General features: G+C 36.2%; 3 non-coding genes across 3 annotated transcripts; all 3 read right to left on the reverse strand.

The window, feature by feature from the left end:
• Positions 1-451: 451 nt before the first annotated feature.
• Positions 452-565, reverse strand: TRNAL-CAA. The gene is made up of 2 exons: positions 528-565; positions 452-497 (listed from the first exon to the last, which is right to left on the reverse strand). It is a non-coding gene; the product is annotated as a tRNA-Leu (tRNA).
• Positions 566-3001: 2436 nt separating this feature from the next.
• Positions 3002-3115, reverse strand: TRNAL-CAA. Its single transcript has 2 exons — positions 3078-3115; positions 3002-3047 (listed from the first exon to the last, which is right to left on the reverse strand). It is a non-coding gene; the product is annotated as a tRNA-Leu (tRNA).
• A 2447-nt stretch (positions 3116-5562) lies between these two features.
• Positions 5563-5676, reverse strand: TRNAL-CAA. The gene is made up of 2 exons: positions 5639-5676; positions 5563-5608 (listed from the first exon to the last, which is right to left on the reverse strand). It is a non-coding gene; the product is annotated as a tRNA-Leu (tRNA).
• Between the last annotated feature and the right edge of the window lie 1378 nt (positions 5677-7054).

A 7054-nucleotide genomic window follows, 5' to 3' on the forward strand; every position in this document is an offset into this window, starting at 1 on the left:
CCTGTCTGTTAACACATGTATAAATAAAATAAAATTGGAGGATAAAATGCTTATATTGGGATTGACAATAAAGTGGGAAATAGCTACAAGAAAGACATAAGAAACTACATTGCTGCATTTCAAACTTTTACTGTGAAACGTGTTATAAACAGGTGAACAGTCATGTTCATGCTAGAAGTGCAAACGCATAATTAATTGAAATGTTTAAATAAATAAACTAAATGTGACTTCTTCTTTCGCTGCTCCATAACTGTTTCCATTTCTTCTATTTATGAATACAAGTTTATTTATATACAGGAAAACATACAGCACTTTGGTAAAAAACATAGAAACAAGATAATGCAGCTACCACAAGTAATGTGTATAATTCGGTAAAAGATACAAATATAACAGGTTTATTTATATATGTATATATAACTTAATTTGCAATAATTAAGTGGCAAAAAAGTACTGTCAGAAGTGGGATTTGAACCCACGCCTCCATTCAGAGACCAGAATACCCATGTTAATGGAAGGAACTTGTACTCCTTGAGTCTGGCGCCTTAGACCACTCGGCCATCCTGACAGCTGTTTAAAACTGCTTCTGTCAGAGTACATGACTGTACTTTACAGAGTTCAGCTACACTATTATAATAATACTAATCAGAAATGTTACACAAGAAAATAGTCAGTTGTTGCATTACGTTTTTGACAAAAGGGTGTTCTGCTAGGATTAAAAGTATTTCAGCCATTTCTCTCTCTTACAGGTAACTTAAATGCAAAAACGACAAACAGTAACTTTCTTTCAAGTGAAACAAGGCAATAAGTACAGTAAGCAATGCAGATATCACTAGGGATCCACAGAAGCGCTGAAAAGCCATGTTTTAGGTGGAATTAGCATTTCAGGGAAATAACAAGCAAACAAACAACAAGCATACAAACAAAGCTAGATTCAGCAGGCCTGGATCTAGTCTATGCTACAGCAAACAAGGTGTACCAATTTCAGTAAGAAACAGTTCAGATATGCAGGCACTATAAGCCTTTAACTAGAAATTTCCAGCTCAGAAGGGCAGAGTCCAGCCTCTCCTCCCACAAGAGTGCAGACCACGAACCCTTTTAATGTAAAATAACTGGCCTGAAGCCCAAGTGCTTAAACCAGAATTAATACACTTTTAGAATAACAGACACTGAGCCCTCAATCAGCAGTTCCCAACTTAGAAGGATGTAAGTTACTTGTTCTGCCACTACATTGCAGACCACAAACCTTCTTAATGTAAAACAACTGGCCTGAAGCCCAAGTGCTTAAACCAGAATTAATACACTTTTAGAATAACAGACACTGAGCTCTCAATCCGTTCGATTCTCAGGTAGAGCGACTTCTGTGAGAAGACATGCATGAATGGGCATACCTTCGTTGAAGGTTGTCGTCAGGGCTGGCAACTCGGCACATAAAAATCCACTGCCAATCATTAGCGGACGGAGTTCGCTGTGGCGACTAACCGGGAAAAGCTGTAAGACACAATGTATATATCTATAGCTGCAGTGTTGCTGATAGGAATCTCAGTTCTCAACCTCATTCTGTTTAGTCCTAGTCCTTATAACAAGGCCTCAACTGAGCAAACCCCACTGGTTTCTTAAAATGTGTAAGGCACTGCCCCTAAAGAAGTCGTCAATCAAAATCACACCTATTCCCCACAAGTCATAATGACCAGTCAATATTAGGAACAACAGGCATTTAGTGGAACCCAAGTACAGGTAGCTTGAATGGAGAAGCTTGTACTCTCATCAGAAGTAAGTACACTGAAAGCCCACTTCTAGGAGCCCATTGAAGTCCTTGTAGTACATTATATCAGTCATAACCCAGACAAAAGGGCTTTGTGGGCTTCTGCTCATTCTAGAGTTTACAGTATTATCAGCACTCAGTGCAGCAGTTTTACTCTCTCTCTCTCTGTTAAAGAACATGATGTATAATTTACCTGTCCTGCCACCTGTTCTTGTTATTGTACATAAATATGAATCTGACTTTAAATATAAACATGCAAAACATGTATTTATAATAAATGGCTTTATGTAAGATCATTTCTAGCTCTTCACTTCTCTTTGCTGCAGTTTTATGAATTTTATATAAAATATATTAATTTGGTATGTTTTTTTTTTACAGAACATTCCACAGACTCATCTTTTCAACACGTTTGTCTTTGCTTCACAGTTTACTGTCATAATGAATATTATTGTATAATAAATTTGAATTACATAGAAGGGAAGGGGGCATATTGTCACCTATATTATTTGCGTTTGCTAAAATGAATTTTTTGCCATTGCAGATATCTGAATATTGTTCAAATGTGTTGTATCTATACATTGTATAGAATATGTAAGTATATTTTAGTATGCAGGCACATTGTCATTAAACTGTATTACCATTTATAAACTATGGTATATTAGATTTCATATTCATTTTAATTCAATATTTATGAATGTACTTAACTATTATATGTCTGTCTGGTCTGCACAACAAATCCTATGTGGTCCAGATTATGATTGAGAAGGCTAAATGTAACCAGCTTACCTGTCTGTTAACACATGTATAAATAAAATAAAATTGGAGGATAAAATGCTTATATTGGGATTGACAATAAAGTGGGAAATAGCTACAAGAAAGACATAAGAAACTACATTGCTGCATTTCAAACTTTTACTGTGAAACGTGTTATAAACAGGTGAACAGTCATGTTCATGCTAGAAGTGCAAACGTACATAATTAATTGAAATGTTTAAATAAATAAACTAAATGTGACTTCTTCTTTCGGCTGCTCCGCAACTGTTTCCATTTCTTCTATTTATGAATACAAGTTTATTTATATACAGGAAAACACACAGCACTTTGGTAAAAAACATAGAAACAAGATAATGCAGCTACCACAAGTAATGCGTATAATTCGGTAAAAGATACAAATATAACAGGTTTATTTATATATGTATATATAACTTAATTTGCAATAATTAAGTGGCAAAAAAGTACTGTCAGAAGTGGGATTTGAACCCACGCCTCCATTCAGAGACCAGAATACCCATGTTAATGGAAGGAACTTGTACTCCTTGAGTCTGGCGCCTTAGACCACTCGGCCATCCTGACAGCTGTTTAAAACTGCTTCTGTCAGAGTACATGACTGTACTTTACAGAGTTCAGCTACACTATTATAATAATACTAATCAGAAATGTTACACAAGAAAATAGTCAGTTGTTGCATTACGTTTTTGACAAAAGGGTGTTCTGCTAGGATTAAAAGTATTTCAGCCATTTCTCTCTCTTACAGGTAACTTAAATGCAAAAACGACAAACAGTAACTTTCTTTCAAGTGAAACAAGGCAATAAGTACAGTAAGCAATGCAGATATCACTAGGGATCCACAGAAGCGCTGAAAAGCCATGTTTTAGGTGGAATTAGCATTTCAGGGAAATAACAAGCAAACAAACAAGCATACAAACAAAGCTAGATTCAGCAGGCCTGGATCTAGTCTATGCTACAGCAAACAAGGTGTACCAATTTCAGTAAGAAACAGTTCAGATATTCAGGCACTATAAGCCTTTAACTAGAAATTTCCAGCTCAGAAGGGCAGAGTCCAGCCTCTCCTCCCACAAGAGTGCAGACCACGAACCCTTTTAATGTAAAATAACTGGCCTGAAGCCCAAGTGCTTAAACCAGAATTAATACACTTTTAGAATAACAGACACTGAGCCCTCAATCAGCAGTTCCCAACTTAGAAGGATGTAAGTTACTTGTTCTGCCACTACATTGCAGACCACAAACCTTCTTAATGTAAAACAACTGGCCTGAAGCCCAAGTGCTTAAACCAGAATTAATACACTTTTAGAATAACAGACACTGAGCTCTCAATCCGTTCGATTCTCAGGTAGAGCGTCTTCTGTGAGAAGACATGCTTGAATGGGCATACCTTCGTTGAAGGTTGTGCGTCAGGGCTGGCAACTCGGCACATAAAAATCCACTGCCAATCATTAGCGGACCGGAGTTCCGCTGTGGCGACCCCTAACCGGGAAAAGCTGTAAGACACAATGTATATATCTATAGCTGCAGTGTTGCTGATAGGAATCTCAGTTCTCAACCTCATTCTGTTTAGTCCTAGTCCTTATAACAAGGCCTCAACTGAGCAAACCCCACTGGTTTCTTAAAATGTGTAAGGCACTGCCCCTAAAGAAGTCGTCAATCAAAATCACACCTATTCCCCACAAGTCATAATGACCAGTCAATATTAGGAACAACAGGCATTTAGTGGAACCCAAGTACAGGTAGCTTGAATGGAGAAGCTTGTACTCTCATCAGAAGTAAGTACACTGAAAGCCCACTTCTAGGAGCCCATTGAAGTCCTTGTAGTACATTATATCAGTCATAACCCAGACAAAAGGGCTTTGTGGGCTTCTGCTCATTCTAGAGTTTACAGTATTATCAGCACTCAGTGCAGCAGTTTTACTCTCTCTCTCTCTCTCTCTGTTAAAGAACATGATGTATAATTTACCTGTCCTGCCACCTGTTCTTGTTATTGTACATAAATATGAATCTGACTTTAAATATAAACATGCAAAACATGTATTTATAATAAATGGCTTTATGTAAGATCATTTCTAGCTCTTCACTTCTCTTTGCTGCAGTTTTATGAATTTTATATAAAATATATTAATTTGGTATGTTTTTTTTTTTTACAGAACATTCCACAGACTCATCTTTTCAACACGTTTGTCTTTGCTTCACAGTTTACTGTCATAATGAATATTATTGTATAATAAATTTGAATTACATAGAAGGGAAGGGGGCATATTGTCACCTATATTATTTGCGTTTGCTAAAATGAATTTTTTGCCATTGCAGATATCTGAATATTGTTCAAATGTGTTGTATCTATACATTGTATAGAATATGTAAGTATATTTTAGTATGCAGGCACATTGTCATTAAACTGTATTACCATTTATAAACTATGGTATATTAGATTTCATATTCATTTTAATTCAATATTTATGAATGTACTTAACTATTATATGTCTGTCTGGTCTGCACAACAAATCCTATGTGGTCCAGATTATGATTGAGAAGGCTAAATGTAACCAGCTTACCTGTCTGTTAACACATGTATAAATAAAATAAAATTGGAGGATAAAATGCTTATATTGGGATTGACAATAAAGTGGGAAATAGCTACAAGAAAGACATAAGAAACTACATTGCTGCATTTCAAACTTTTACTGTGAAACGTGTTATAAACAGGTGAACAGTCATGTTCATGCTAGAAGTGCAAACGTACATAATTAATTGAAATGTTTAAATAAATAAACTAAATGTGACTTCTTCTTTCGGCTGCTCCGCAACTGTTTCCATTTCTTCTATTTATGAATATAAGTTTATTTATATACAGGAAAACATACAGCACTTTGGTAAAAAACATAGAAACAAGATAATGCAGCTACCACAAGTAATGCGTATAATTCGGTAAAAGATACAAATATAACAGGTTTATTTATATATGTATATATAACTTAATTTGCAATAATTAAGTGGCAAAAAAGTACTGTCAGAAGTGGGATTTGAACCCACGCCTCCATTCGGAGACCAGAATACCCATGTTAATGGAAGGAACTTGTACTCCTTGAGTCTGGCGCCTTAGACCACTCGGCCATCCTGACAGCTGTTTAAAACTGCTTCTGTCAGAGTACATGACTGTACTTTACAGAGTTCAGCTACACCATTATAATAATACTAATCAGAAGTGTTACACAAGAAAATAGTCAGTTGTTGCATTACGTTTTTGACCAAAGGGTGTTCTGCTAGGATTAAAAGTATTTCAGCCATTTCTCTCCCTTCTGGCAACTGCGTTTTATCGGTGTCGCTTTTACTTTTCCCGAAACAAGTTGCTGTTGAGGTATGTAGACTCTTAAATGTATATTGTCACTTTTATTTGTTGTTCAAGAGACCATTATCAAAGCAGACACGCAGCACGAACACTGTCGCTTTTAATACAAATTGTCAGATCTGATTTCTACCGGCCCTTTATTCAAATGAGCTAGAAGGAGAAAAAAAGTTCCCAACTTCCCACAATTGTCTTTTATAGTACTCCCTCTAAAAAAAAACAACGAAGAAGTAGCAACGAACAGAAAGCTTTTCCTTCACTAAGGAAGCGGAATGTTGTGGACTTTGCTTCCTATTAACATAAATATATACCACTGCAGAAATGCCCATTTCAGTCTTTCAGCACGTGACATGTGTTTTCTAAAGTAGTTGGTCCTCTAAGAACCATGGGAATTGTGGTGCAATTGCAAAAGTAGGAAGTCGTACCGTGCAGACTAATAAAATTTGCTATTAGGGTAGTTATTTGGTGATTATGTAATTTACAGGCTTCGTTTTAGTCGGACCATGTTTTTTTCTTATTTAAAGCAGGTGACAGGCATCACATATGTCTCAAAGCTCAAAAACAAAGAAAGCATATGGACTACAATTTATGTTTTCAATGGTTTTGTGCCGTACAGAATAGCACCTTTATACAGCACAATTTACTGCATTTTTAGGGTCAAAAATGAGAATTATGCTGCTTAACATATAGAATTTGACAGACTTGATTTTCAGTTGTGCATTATTTGCATTCTTAACCTATGCATTTTACCCCCGGAAAGAAATACTAGTCTAACCTTAAGACACTTCCACTGTTAAAGCTGTTCTCCTACTAAGTTCATCTTTAAGACAGGTCATAACAACAAGGTAATCAGAACATGATTTGACTAGTTAGAGTCTCCAATCAATTAGCACGTTTTGGAGATTAAGGAGAAACGGGAAAACCCCATGAACATACGAACAGAGCATGCAGACCCTCACAATCAAAAAGTTTACTAGCCAACGCTTTTTTCCTTGACAGTTATGTACTGTTTATGCATATACGTCTGTAACCTGCGAAAATGCAGTCATAGGAGGTTACTAGATAATGGTCCTGGGGCCCTTCCAAGCCTAGTAGAGCATTAGTGAACACACATTATTTTCTCCGCCATTATTCATTTGCTTATTTATTTACTG

This window comes from Protopterus annectens, chromosome 4.part0, assembly GCF_019279795.1.
Source record: "Protopterus annectens isolate FY-2018-M chromosome 4.part0, PAN1.0, whole genome shotgun sequence".
NCBI classification, from domain to species: domain Eukaryota; kingdom Metazoa; phylum Chordata; order Ceratodontiformes; family Protopteridae; genus Protopterus; species Protopterus annectens.